This window comes from Canis lupus, chromosome 21, assembly GCF_011100685.1.
Source record: "Canis lupus familiaris isolate Mischka breed German Shepherd chromosome 21, alternate assembly UU_Cfam_GSD_1.0, whole genome shotgun sequence".
Lineage (NCBI taxonomy): Eukaryota > Metazoa > Chordata > Mammalia > Carnivora > Canidae > Canis > Canis lupus.
Window position 1 is genome coordinate 26,755,076 of NC_049242.1, and position 14,993 is coordinate 26,770,068.

The 14,993-nt window shown below is 41.1% G+C and overlaps 1 pseudogene; it reads right to left on the reverse strand.

The window, feature by feature from the left end:
- Positions 9,310-10,275, reverse strand: OR55B4P (olfactory receptor family 55 subfamily B member 4, pseudogene; annotated as a pseudogene).

The window sequence follows — 14,993 nt, forward strand, 5'->3', positions numbered from 1 at the left end:
GATCTCATGACCTTGAGATCATGACCTGATCTGAAATCAAGAGTCAGATGCTTAACCAACTGAGCCACCCAGGCACCTCTGCTGATGATCCTTTTAACTTGGACAGGGGCCTGTCTCTGTCACGTGAACGGTAATTTGCTCTCCTGTTTTGCATTTTAGGATTGCTCAGGTAAGTTCCTCAAGGAGCTTCTTGACACTACAACAGTCAAAAAAGGAAATGTAGAATAATAGCCTCCTCCAGGAGGGGCAGAAGGTGTGAAAAGACTAAGACATGAGCAGATCAGTTAACTGCCTGATGAATTCTTGAGAGAGATTGAAGAGATGTTTTGAGAGTCATCTCAATCAGACTTAAGAACCAGTTTGAAGTGGGGAGAGACAGAGGAATCAACAGTAATTTCAAGGGTTTTTGCTGTTGTTAGCTATGATGACTGCATTGGTGCTCCTAAAACCTGAGAAAGTAGGAGCAGGGTTGGGGTGTTAGGAGGTACAATTAATTAATTGCATTTGGATGTGGTGGGGACTCTGGATGAAGAGATGCCCAGTCGATAACCAGAAATAAAACGGAGAGGTCAGATGAGGGATTAAGGCTGGAGATGAATCTGTGAGGATTAGAATTAGAGGGCATTAAACAGAATCCTAAGGAGGAGATGGCAGTGAAGCAGACTGAGAAAAAAAGGGGAGAGAAGTAGTGTGAGAGCCAGGAGCAAAAAGAGTTCTGGAAGCCAGAGAAGAGGCTTGGTTGCTCTTGGAGGCTTTAAGGTAAAGGATTTACAGGCTGAGTAGAGGCCAAAGACCAACCCAACCAAGTGCCCCTACAACACTTAATATTGTGAGTAGCAGAGGAGAGGGATGGGTAGGCGGCTTTGATGAAGATGCTGCAGCCGTGTGCTCTCTGCTCAGAGGTGCACCTCCTCCACTGGAGAAGTCAAAATCATACACAGAGCACCGCCCTGTCCTCACAAACTGGCGATTGTGTTCCTCTGTCTTTCTTCAGTTCCCAGTCCAAGATGTCTCTCTCTCTCTCTTTTTTTTTTTTTTTTTTGGTCCTCAGGACATCTACTTCTCCCCCTTGCCCGTCAGTATATGAAAAAGTTCGTCTCTCTCTAGAGAAAATAAGTTCTACCTTAATTTCATATAACCCTTGAGCTTTCCATATTTCTCTGCACCTTTATTTTTTATAAAGTTTTATATATTTATTTGAGACAGAGCATGAGTGGGAGGACAAAGAGAGAGGGAGGAGCAGACTCCCTGCTGAGCAGGGAGCCCCATGAGTGGATTGATCCCAGAACCCTGGGATCACCTGAGTGATGTTAATAAACATTGTCATTTGCAATTTAGAGCAGCCCTTGGAACTTGAGTGAATGAATGAATGAAAAATGAAACCCATCATGGCTCAGAGATCGCAAGGGATTTGCTTAGTCTCCCCTAACAAGAAGAGTCCGACCTCAAATTTGGGTCTTCTAGGATCTTCCATCCACACCACAGCTTGCTCCCTCACACCCCACATGGGAGGCAAAATTGGACAGGTTCAGCAATTCTTAGCTTCAGCAGTGATATTAAGAGTTAGCATTCATTGAGTACTTACTACATGCCAGACATAATTCCAAGGGTTTTTCCATGTAGTATTTCTTTAATACTTAGCAACCCAAAGGGATGTATATTTATTTATTAACCCCATCTATAGATGAGGACACTGAGGTTTAGAGAAGGTAATTAAATTTCTTAAAGTTTCATAGGTATTAAATGCCAGGGTTGGGATATGAACCTAGGTTGTTGATAGTAACAGGTGGAGTTCAAGTCCAGCCTCAGGTTTTCCTGCCTCCAGATCCCCATCAATCTCCTGTCCTCTCACCCTCAACCTCACCGTGGAAGCCTGTGGTGGTCTCCTGTCGGGGCACAGCCTGCCGTGGCTTTGGCTTCCCCTCTGAAAAGGCTCCAAGGTCCTGATCTGTGAGGCTGAGGGGGAGGGATGGATAAGTAGACCCGTGGCTCCAGGGGAGGAGCCTGAGGAGGTTCCCAGGGGGCCGTCGTGTCCAAAGAGGAGACAATGAGAAACCAAGAACTCAGGGAGGACCCCAGGGAGTGAGGCTGGGTGGAGGGGACAGTGTACTAACATCTTCATTTCTACAGCTCCTGGTATTTCTCAGAGAGCAGTCACATCTGCTGAGGGATTTCCCTCATTTTACAGTTGAGCCCTTTAGAGGCTTAGAGAGAACAAGTCCGGGTTCAGGTCAGGCTCCGTCCCAGGGGGTCCCAGGGATGACCTCAGTCTCAATTGAGGGGAAGGGGCTCTTGCAGTCTGGGGATTACCTAGGCACTCGGGTCACCTGAAGATAGGAAAGGGCACTTGAGTGACAGTGGGAGAGCCAGGGACCTGATTTAGGTGCCGTGTGTGCGTCCCCCACAAGGAGATTGCTGAGGTATTTTCTTGCCGAGTGTGGGTGGCTCAGGAATTGGGGCAAGGGGTGACTTCAGTGTGGACTCTTCTGTGAATAGCTGAGACCCACACAGGCAGGGGACTGACTTCTCCAAGGGAGGCATCGCCACTTTGTCCTCTGGAATTTGGAAATAGCAGAACTGCAAAGCTCCTCTTTTCTTTAGATTGAATATTTTATGATTCGATTGTGTCATTTTAGAGGCTGCTTTAGCATTAATTAATGGTCCACATCTTTAACTTACCAAAGTCTATTTTTAAGTTGTATTGTTCCCCTTCAACAAAGAGTATGAGATCTTAGCAACGGGCTTCTTCTATTTCCCCTCTCCCAGTGTTTGTGTTACTGTACTCTTATGTTTTATTTCTACGTAAATTGTAGAAATAAATGGAATACTATTCAGTATTCATAAATGAACCCCCCAAGACATTGTATATATTTTTGGCTTTCTACAATCCATTGTATCCTAAAGAGATTTAGAAAAATAGGAAAAAATATTATGATTGAAAAATTCATTCATGTTGCATGCTACTCTATTTTTTAAAAAATATGTTACTTATTTATTTCAGAGAGAGCACAAACAGGGGGAGCTGCAGAGGGAGAGGGAGAAGCAGACTGCCCACTGAGCAAAAGCCCAATGTGGGGCTCAATCCCAGGACTCTAGGATCATGACCTGAACCGAAGGCAGATGCTTAGCCAATTGAGCCACCCAGGCGCCTGTGCATGCTACTGTATTTTATTGTTTTTAAATTTAATTTTTAAATAAATAAATAAATAATCGATAATTAAATCATGATAAATGGAGTCTTTAATCCCCATTACCTATTTCACCCATCCGCTCACCCACCTCCCCTCTGGTAACCATCAGTTTGTTCTCTATAGTTAAGAGTCTGGTTCTTGGTTTGCCTCTCTCTCTTTTTCATTTGTTCATTTGTTTCTTAAACTCCACGTATGAGTGAAATCATATGGTATTTGTCTTTCTCTTACTGACTTACTTCACTTAGCCTTATATTCTCTATCTCCATCTATGTTGTTGCACATGGCAAAATTTCATTTTTTATGACTGAATAGTATTCCATTGTATGTATATACCACCTCTTCTTTATCCATTCATCCACTTAGGCTGCTTCTGTAGTTCAGCTATTGCAAATAATGCTGCTATAAATAGAGGGTTGCATGTATCCCTTTGTATTAGTGTTTTTGTATTTTTGGGGTAAATATCAAGTATTGTGATTACTGAATCTTAAGGTCGTTCTATTTTTGACTTTTTGAGGAACTTCCACACTATTTCCCACAGTGGCTGCACCAGTTTGCATTCCCATCAGCATTCCTTTTTCTCCACATCCCCACCAACATTTGTTTCTTGTGTTTTTGATTTTAGCCATTCTGGCAGATGTGAGGTGATACCTCATTGTAGTTTTAATTTGAATTTCCCCTCTGGTGAGTGATGTTGAGCATCTTTTCATGTGTCTTTTTTGGCCATCTGTATGACTTCTTTGGAGAAATATCTGTTCATGCCTTTTGACCATTTTTAAACTGGATTATTTGGGTTTTTTGGGGTGTTGAATTGTTTCAGTTCTTTATATATTTTGGATACTAACCCTTTACCAGATTTGTCGCTTACAAGTGTCTTCTCCCATTCAGTAGGTTGGTTTTTGGTTTTATTGATCATTTCCTTTGCTGTGCAAAAAGCTTTTTATTTTGATGTAGCTCCAAGTTTAATTTTGCTTTTATTTTCCTTGCTGATGTTACAGAAATTGCTGCCTGGGCTCTCTTCAAGAATTTTTATAGTTTCAGGTCTTTCATATAGGTCTTTTTCCATTTGAGTTTATTTTTGTGTATGTATGTATGTACATACACAAAAATATGTGTATGTATAAAAAGGGGTGCAGTTTCATTCTTTTACATTCTATTGTCCAGTTTTCCCAACACCATTAGTGGAAGACTTTTTTTTCCCCACTGGATATTCACTCCTCCTTTGTCAAAGGTTAATTGATTATATAACTGTAGATTTATTTATGGGGTTTCTATTCTATTCTATTCTATTCTATTCTATTCTATTCTATTCTATTCTATTCTATTCTATTCTATTCATCTATGCATCTATTTTTACACCAGTATCATACTGTTTTAATTAAACTACTGCTTAAAATATAACTTGAGGTCTGGAATTGTCATACCTCTAGTTTTTTCTTTTTCAGGATTGCTTTGGCTATTTGAGGTCTTTTATGGTTCCATAACAAAATTTAGGATTGTTTGTTCTAGCTATGTGAAAAACGCTCTTGGTATCTTGATAGGGATTGCATTAAATGTGTAGATTGTTTTGGGTAGTTTAGGCATTTGAACAATATTTATTTTTCTAACCCATGAGCATGGATTGTCTTTTCATTTCTTTGTACAATCTTAAATTTCTTTCATCATTATTTTATAGTTTTCAGAATACAGGTGCTTCACTTCTATGGTTAAATTTATTCCTAGATACTTTATTGGTTGGGGTGCAATTGTAAACGGGATTGTTTTCTTAATTTCACTTTCTGCTGCTTCATTATTAATATATAGAAAAGCATATTTCTGTACATTGATTTTGTACCCTGCAACTTTACTAAATTCATTTATCAGTTTTAGTAGTTTTTTGGTGGAGTCTTTAGGGTTTTCTATAAAGAGTATAATTCATCTGCAAATAGTGAGAGATTTACTTCTTCCTTAACAATTTGGACATCTTTTATTTATGTTGTCTAATTACTATGGCTAGGACTGCCAGTATTGTGTTGAATAAAAGTGCTAAGACTGGACATCCTTGTCTTTTTCCTGATCTTAGGTGAAAAGCTTTCAGTTTTTCAGCATTGAGTATGATATTAGCTGTGGGTTTTTCATATATGGCCTTTATTATATTGAAGTATATTACCTCTAGGGCGTACTTTGCAGGGGATTTTCATCATGAATGGATGTTGTACTTGTGACTGTATTTTATTGTTGATAGTATTCTAGTGTGTGAATGTACTGTAATCCATTTACACATTTTATTGCTGAAGGACATTATTTTGTTTCTAGTTTTTCACAATTAGGAACAATGCCATTAAGAATATTCTTATATATATATATATATATTTTAAATAAACTTATTTTATTTTAAATTTTTATTTATTTATGATAGTCACACACACACACACACACACACACACACACACACACATAGAGGCAGAGATATAGGCAGAGGGAGAAACAGGCTCCATGCACCGTGAGCCCAACGTGGGATTCGATTCCGGGTCTCCAGGATCGCGCCCTGGGCCAAAGGCAGGCGCTAAACCGCTGCGCCACCCAGGGATCCCTATATATATATTTTTATGTATTTTAATGCCTACATATCTGAGGAGATCGATGGGGTCAAGGAGTGTACATATCTTCAACTTCACTAGATAATGACAAGTTGTCTTCCAAAATGGTTCACCAATCTACAACTTCATTAGTAATGTATGAGAATTTCATTGTCATTTGCTGGGAAATTTTGTAATACATATACAAATCTGCTATGTTTACACAATAGATATGTGAAGTTGTACAGTGCACAATCTGAATATCTATATTGAGAGGCTAAAGGTCAAATCCTTTTTTCTTTAATTATTTTTTTAACTGACTGTTTAAGTCTTTTGCCTATTTTTTATTTTTTTTTAATTTTTATTTATTTATGATAGTCACAGAGAGAGAGAGAGAGAGAGAGAGAGGCAGAGACACAGGCAGAGGGAGAAGCAGGCTCCATGCACCGGGAGCCCGATGTGGGATTCGATCCCGGGTCTCCAGGATCGAGCCCCTGGGCCAAAGGCAGGCGCCAAACCGCTGCGCCACCCAGGGATCCCTCTTTTGCCTATTTTACTGTTAAGTGGTCTCTTTCTTTTTTGATTTGTAGTTGTTCTTTATATATTGCACATACTGGTTCCTTCTTGGTTAAATTTATTGCAAGTATCTTCCCCAAATCTGTGGCTTACTTTTAGTTTCCTTTGGTGTCTTATGAGCAAAGCTATGTCTAGTACATAGCATACTCTTAAACAAATTACAAAAAGTGTCCTCCTCTGATGGCTTTGCAAATATAGTGTGGGCTGAATTTCCAGCTTTATATCCCCTTCCTTCCTCATCCTTTTTTTTTAATAAAATAATTTTTTATTGGTGTTCAATTTACCAACATACAGAATAACACCCAGTGCTCATCCCGTCAAGTGTCCCCCTAAGTGCCCGTCACCCACTCACCCCCACCCCCCGCCCTCCTCCCCTTCCACCACCCCTAGTTCGTTTCCCAGAGTTAGGAGTCTTTATGTTCTGTCTCCCTTTCTGATATTTTCCACACATTTCTTCTCCCTTCCCTTATATTCCCTTTCACTATTATTTATATTCCCCAAATGAATGAGAACATACACTGTTTGTCCTTCTCCAATTGACTTACTTCACTCAGCATAATACCCTCCAGTTCCATCCACGTTGAAGCAAATGGTGGGTATTTGTCGTTTCTAATGGCTGAGTAATATTCCATTGTATACATAAACCACATCTTCTTTATCCATTCATCTTTCGATGGACACCGAGGCTCCTTCCACAGTTTGGCTATCGTGGCCATTGCTGCTAGAAACATCGGGGTGTAGGTGTCCCGGCGTTTCATTGCATCTGAATCTTTGGGGTAAATCCCCAACAGTGCAATTGCTGGGTCATAGGGCAGGTCTATTTTTAACTCTTTGAGGAACCTCCACACAGTTTTCCAGAGTGGCTGCACCAATTCACATTCCCACTAACAGTGTAAGAGGGTTCCCCTTTCTCCACATCCTCTCCAACATTTGTGGTTTCCTGCCTTGTTGATTTTCCCCATTCTCACTGGTGTGAGGTGGTATCTCATTGTGGTTTTGATTTGTATTTCCCTGGTGGCAAGTGATGCAGAGCATTTTCTCATGTGCTTGTTGGCCATGTCTATGTCTTCCTCTGTGAGATTTCTGTTCATGTCTTTTGCCCATTTCATGATTGGATTGTTTGTTTCTTTGGTGTTGAGTTTAAGAAGTTCTTTTTAGATCTTGGAAACTAGCCCTTTATCTGATACGTCATTTGCAAATATCTTCTCCCATTCTGTAGGTTGTCTTTTAGTTTTGTTGACTGTATCCTTTGCTGTGCAAAAGCTTCTTATCTTGATGAAGTCCCAATAGTTCATTTTTGCTTTTGTTTCTTTTGCGTCTGTGGATGTATCTTGCAAGAAGTTACTGTGGCCAAGTTCAAAAAGGGTGTTGCCTGTGTTCTCCTCTAGGATTTTGATGGAATCTTGTCTCACATTTAGATCTTTCATCCATTTTGAGTTCATCTTTGTGTATGGTGCAAGAGAATGGTCTAGTTTCATTCTTCTGCATGTGGATGTCCAATTTTCCCAGCACCATTTATTGAAGAGACTGTCTTTCTTCCAATGGATAGTCTTTCCTCCTTTATCGAATATTAGTTGACCATAAAGTTCAGGGTCCACTTCTGGGTTCTCTATTCTGTTCCATTGTTCTACTTCCTCATCCTTTTATCTAACGGCTTCGAGATCCTTTTCCCTCTATCTCATGATAGAGGACATTGTCTCAGTCTACCTTTTCTTCCCAATTCTTGCCATTCTCCTGGACTACAGTACAGTGCATTCATGTCAATGGTTTGTATACCATCTTTGTTTAATCATTTGCTTCCTTCAACACTAGTGACATATTGTCCATCCAGTCCAGGCCACAAATACATGATCAGATTCTAGATCATCACCCATAAAGGTATACTAGCTCTGAAGTCTTTTAGTATCTTTCTTTCTAGACATCTTATTTCTTCCCACAATGCTCTACTAGGGCTGAAGAGCCATCATTCTAAAATGCAAATAGGGAGGATCCCTGGGTGGCTCAGAGGTATAGCACGCCTTCAGCCCAGGGCGTGATCCTGGGGAACCGGGATTGAGTCCCACCCCACGTTGGGCTCCCTGCATGGAGCCTGCTGCTTCTCCCTCTGCCTGTGTCTGTGCCGCCCCCCACCCTCTCTGTCTATCATGAATAAATAAATAAAATCTTAAAAAAAATAAAATGCAAATAGGACCCAGCCACTTTGCTGCTTTGGGCTCTTCAGTGGTTACATACTGCCTAGAATAAACCACAAACTCCTTATCATGACAGATGAGGCCCTTCATCACCTGGTCTGCTTGCCCACTTGGTCCCCATCTGCCCCGGTGCCAGGGAAACTGGGACTGGCAGGGAGTCCCCACTCAGCTGCGTCTACCTATGCATTTGTGCCTTTGTTCATGCTGCTGCTTTGGCTTGGAATGCCTTTTCTATCTCCTTCCTCTCCAGCAAATACCTTACCTTTCAAACACAACTCAAATTCACCTTCTCTGTGAAGTGTTCTTAGTAATTGTCCTTCTTCTATATTCCCACAGAGTTTGCACATAAACCTATTGCTGAACATTCCATGTCTTTATACCTTGGAAACTTTATAGACTGGAGCTTTCTTACTGGAGCTTTCTTCAGGGAAGAGACTGATTTTTTTTTCTTTCTTTCTTTGCAACCATGAGATTAGCATGATGTAGGTAAAATATATGTTTGATGAATGAACGTATGAATGAATGAAAATCACATGCAGAAAGAAGGGGAGAATATTTAGAAGGTAGAGACAGAAGCTTACTTTGCAGTTGGTTACTGTATAGCTCTGGATTAGTAGCTATTTTCAGAAAACAGATAAAAGACTTGCAAAGATAAATGTAGAGAGTCAAAGCCAAAATACAGCAGGGATGACTCACTGGCACATCTACCCACTTGATGGTGAGAGTGATTGTAGGACCAGAAGTCCCGGAGAGTCAGGTGGGAAGCTCCCCGTGTGGAGGCAGAGACTGGGGCTTCTCAGGGGGCGCTGGTAGCTGTGCCCTTTGGAACAGAGTGGCCAGGTGTTGCCGGATTTCCTTGGTCCTGGCTCCATAGATGAAGGGGTTCACCAGACACGGGAGCAGCAGGTAGAAGGCACTGAGCAGGTTGTGCACGTCCTATGAGGCGGCGCGAGCCACACGGTAGACGACGGATGAGGACATGGTGGAAGAGTAGACGGTGAAGATGACCAGCAGGTGGGAGCCACAGGTGTTCAGGGCCTTGGAACGTGCTCTACCTGATGAAATCCGGAAGGCGGCATGGATGATGCGGGAGTAGGAAGCTCCAAGTAGTAGCATGTCCAGGACTCTGTTGAAGATGCGGACAGTGAGCCCCACAGTCTTGTTCAGGGAGATGTCCCCACAGGAGAGCTTCATGAGGGCCATGTGCTCACAGGCAAAGTGGTGGATTATGTGTGAACGGCAGAAGCGAACCTGGGAGGCCAACCCCACCACGGGAGCAACGATGCAAGTGCTCCTGGCAGCTGCCGCGCCCAGCAGGCCAGCCAGCAGCTGGGCTGTCACTAGCTTGGGATAGCGGAGAGGGTAGCAGATGGCAACATAGCGGTCTAGGGCCATGACCACCAGGAGGATGTTGCAGTCAAAGACAATGAGGAAGTAGATGCAGAACATCTGGAACAGACAGCGAGGCAGGGAGATGTGGTTGAAGTAGGTGGAGAAGCTGAACATCATGGTGGGAAGCACAGTGGTGGCAACACAGATGTTCACAGCGAGGAGCAGGGCAATGAGCAGGTACATGGGCTGATGCAGGCTCCGCTGGGCCACCACTGTGTGGATGACCAGCGCATTGGCAGAGACGATCACCAGATAGAGGCTGAGGAAGGGCAGCACCAGGAGGGCGCGGGACTCCTGCAGCCCTGGGAAGCCCACCAGCAGAAAGCTGCTATAGGACACATTGGAGCTGCCATTGCTCCACGCTGACATCTTCCCCGGGGAGCTGGGTGACTCTGGGAAGACAAGTGTTACAGGAGGCCTGGTTTCTGTACCTTGACCCCACTGGGGCCTGCCCTGCCTTCACCAGGCTTTGGTCTTCATGAATCTATATTCCTGAAGAAAAAAGGAGAATTTAAGGGTCATGATATAATGAGATACACAGCTTTCAATAAATCTTTACATTTCAAATATAGTCCTCAGGGTAGAATTTTTGTTGTAAGATTATTGGGTCAAATGATCTGAACACTTTTGAACATGCCGAATAGATTTCTGAGAAAGTTCCATGAGACTTGTTGCAGAGTCACTGATACTAGGATGAAACTACTATGACTTAAGAATATTTTTAGGGGATCCCTGGGTGGCTCAGCGGTTTGGGGCCTGCCTTTGGCCCGGGGCATGATCCTGGAGCCCTGGGATCGAGTCCCGCATCGGGCTCCCGGCATGGAGCCTGCTTCTCCCTCTGCCTGTGTCTCTGCCTCTCTTTCTCCCTCTGTGTCTATCATGAATAAATAAATAAAATCTTAAAAAAAAGAATATTTTTAGTAATTTCATGATTGAAAAATACTCTCTCATTTTAATTTGCAAGTTCTCATTTGTGATATTTTTGTTCATTATTATATTTTGCCCATGTATATAAGGGACTAAGTGTTTTCCTTAGGAATTTAATTATTAAAATTATCATCCCTGGGGCACCTGGGTGGCTCAGTGGTTGAGCTTCTGCCTTTGGCTCAAGTTGTGATCCCGGGGTCCTGGGATCGAGTCCCACATCGGGCTCCCAGCATGGAGCCTGCTTCTCCCTCTGCCTGTGTCTCTATCTCTCTCTGTGTCTCTCATGAATAAATAAATAACATCTTTAAAAAAATTATTATCCCTTTTTATCTACTGAAACAAAATTTCTAAATATTGTTAGTATTTTTATTTTGCTTCTGATGTTAAACTAAGAGTTTTAAATTTGTAAAATGAAATCTTTTTTTTTTTTTTTTTTTGTAAAATGAAATCTATTGGCATTTCTCTTTGTGAGTTCTTTTCTTGGTTTTAAGCTTACCAAGTCTTTTCTCATTCAAAGATTAAAATAGTTTGTTCTTATGTTTTTTTTTCCCTCTTTAAAATATGGTCTAATTTTTTCATATTAAATTTTGATCCACATGAAATTCATTTTTGTCACAAAGTGACAATCTAACTTGATATATTTCTTCCCAAGTAGTTAAACAATTGTTCCTGTTTCATCTTCTCCGTTGTTTTGTGTTACTATCATTACCCTGGATTAAGTTCTTATACGTGGTTGGGTTGTTTTATAGGTAGTGATGTTCTGATTGTTCTTGTGCCAATACCATGCTATTTTTTTTTAAATAAAAGCTTTATTGAGGTATAATCACTTATATAGTTTAGCCATTTAGGTGTACAATTCAATGGTTTTTTAATAAATTCACAGAGTTGTATAACCATTACCACAATCAACATTTTCATCACCCCAAGTAGAAATCCTTGACCCACTGGTAGTCACTCCCTACGTCCCCTAGTCCCCTCAGCCCTAGGCAACCACTTTCTTTGTTGGTGGATTTGATTATTCTGGACATTTCATATAAATGGAATTATGCAGTGTGTCTTTCATGGCTGGCTTCTCTCACATAGAATAATGTTTTCAAGTTTCATCTATGCTGTAGCCATGAGTATGTGGTTTCTTTCTAGTGGCTGAAGAGTACTCCATTGTATGGATATACCATATTTTATTGATCCACTCAGCAGTTGATGGATATTTGGGTTGTTTCCACTTTTTGGCTATTTTGAATAATGCTGCTCTAAACACTCATGTACAAGCTTTTGTGTGAACATATGTTTTCATTTCTAGGAATGGAATTGCTCGGTGTTTATTCTCTGTTTAATCTTTTGAGGAACTGCCAGATTGTTTTCCAAAGCAGCTGCATCATTTTACATTCCAACCAGCAGTGTATAAAAGTTCCAATTGCTCCATGTCCATGTCCATACTTATTATTATCTGTCTTTTAAAAAATTCCAGCCATCCAAGGTGTTTTGATTTGTGTTTTTCTGACAGCTAATGATGTTGTGCATGTTATCATGTGCTTAATGGCCATTTGTATATTTATTTGGAGAAATGTCTATTCAAATCCTCTGCTTGTTTTAAACCGAGTTGTCTTTTATTATTGAGTCGTAAGAGAGTAATGTACTATTTTAATCACTATAGCTTCATCATTTATTTTGATTTTTAATGAAACAGTTTTATAAGTACTTTTGTTTTAAATTATTTTTGTAATTCTCAAGTTTTATTCTTCCATACTTTATTTATTTTTATTTTTTAAGATTTATTTATTTTTTTATTCATGAGAGACACAGAGAGATTGGCAGAGGCACAGGCAGAGGGAGAAGCAGGCTCTATGCAGGGAGCCCAACGTGGGACTCGACCTCGGGTGGCCAGGACCACACCCTGGGCTGCAGGTGGCACTAAACCCGCTGCGTCACCGGGGCTCCCTTCTTCCAAACTTTAGAATCATTTTGCCAATTCTCAAAAACAATCCTTTTGTGATTTTTAAAAATTGAGATTTCCCTAGTTCTATAAATTATTCTGTGGAAGGTTGATGTCTTGACAACATTCAATCTTTCCATTCAGTATCAAAGTATGGTGTCTGAAAAAAAGTTTTGATTTATATCTCTTAGCAGTTTCTTAGTTTTCTAAAAAATATTTTATTTATTTATTCATGAGAGACACAGAGAGAGAGGGAGAGAGAGAGGCCGAGACACAGGCCGAGGGAGAAGCAGGCTCCATGCAAGGAGCCCAACGGGGCGGGGGCTCCAGGACCACACCCTGGGCTGAAGGCGGCGCTAAACCGCTGAGCCACCCGATCTGCCCAGTTTCTTAGTTTTATTAGTATAGGTTCACAGTAGCAGGCACTCTATCCACTCATTCACATTTATATTCCAGGCACCAGATACAGAACACATAGCAGATACTCAGTATTTGTTGAGTAATGAATAGGTCTCCTTCATTTCTTATTAAGTTCATTGTAGGTGTTTTGCTACTAGTTACCATTGAGAATATGATAATTTTCTATTATATTTTTGAATTGGCAAAAATTTTATATGGAAAGTTATTGATTTTGTACATTTATCTTATATGTTTTATTATACTTTAAAAATTCTCCTTATTAGCTGAAAACTTTTTCTTTCTTTTTTTTTTAAAGATTTATTTATTTATTTATTTATTTATTTATTTATTTATTTATGATAGACAGAGAGAGAGGCAGAGACACAGGAGGAGGGAGAAGCAGGCTCCATGCCAGGAGCCCGATACGGGACTCAATCCGGGGACTCCAGGATAGCGCCTTGGGCCAAAGGCAGGCGCCAAACCGCTGAGCCACCCAGGGATCCCCCTGAAAACTTTTCAATTGATTTTATCGGATATTCAAAGGAGAATTATCCTCTTTTTTTTTAAAACTAGATTAAAAAAAATCTATTTATTTGATAGAGAGAGAGAACACAAGTAGGAAGAGTGGCAAGGAGAGGGAGAAACAGACTCCCTGCCAACCAGGGAGCCCACTGAGGAGCTTAACCCCGGACCGGGATCATGACCCAAGCCAAAGGTAGACACTTAACTGACTGACCTAAGTGACCCATGTGCCTCTTAAACTAGATTTTTATTTCTCTTTATATCTTATTTCAGGGGTGCCTGGGTGGTTCAGTCAGTTGAGTGTCCAACTCTTGCTTTAAACTCAGGTCATGATCTCAGGTTAGTGAGATCAAGCCCTGGGCTGAGCCCCATGTTGGGCTGTATGCTGAGTGTGAAACCTGCTTAAGATTCTCTCTGGGGACGCCTGGGTGGCTCAGGGGTTAAGCTTCTGCCTTCGGCTCAGGGCGTGATCCCAGGTTCCTGGGATCAAGTCCTGCATCAAGTCCTCCCACAGGAAGCCTGCTTCTCCCTCTGCCTATGTCTCTGCCTCTCTCTCTATGTCTCTCATAAATAAATAAATAAATAAATAAATAAATAAATAAATAAAATCTTTTAAAAAATTTTTAAAAAAGATTCTTTCTGACTCCCTTTCCTTTGCCCCTCCCCTCCTGCTCCAACTTGTATTCTCACTTTAAAAATATATATATATATATCTTATTTCATAAAAAAAGAACCTCAATGACAATGTTAAAGAATAATGATAAGAAAAAGTATACTTATTTGTCCTCAGTTTTGTTAGAACTCTTGTTTCTAATATTAATCAATATTGCTTGTTCATTTGAGATAGATTTTTTTTTTTTTTTTTACCACGCACTCTGCTAGGCACTGGGGGTTCTATGGGTGCATTACCTGGGCTTCAGTGCCCGCACTGCTTCCAATGGGAAGACCCAGAGTGCTACAGGAGTTCAGGGGAGACCTCTAATTCAACCTCTGGGCACAGGAAAGGCTCCTCAGAGCAGAGGACGTCTGATTTGAGTCTAATGATGGAAGCTGAGAATTGGTGAGGGTGAGATCAGAACTCCAAAGTTAGGGTCCTGCTTACTGTTACCACATCTCTAGGGAGACACTGGACTTGGCCAAATTCCCATGGAAGAAAACTGTAAGAAAAGCAAGATGGGAGAGTGGGAAAGAGAGGATTAACAAAGCTCTTGGAGATTTCCCACCACTGATGGAGCTCAGTTCAAAAAGGAGAAATGTAGGTTAGGCTTAAAGAGGATTTCCTTCTGAGAGACCAGAGCTGGGGAGG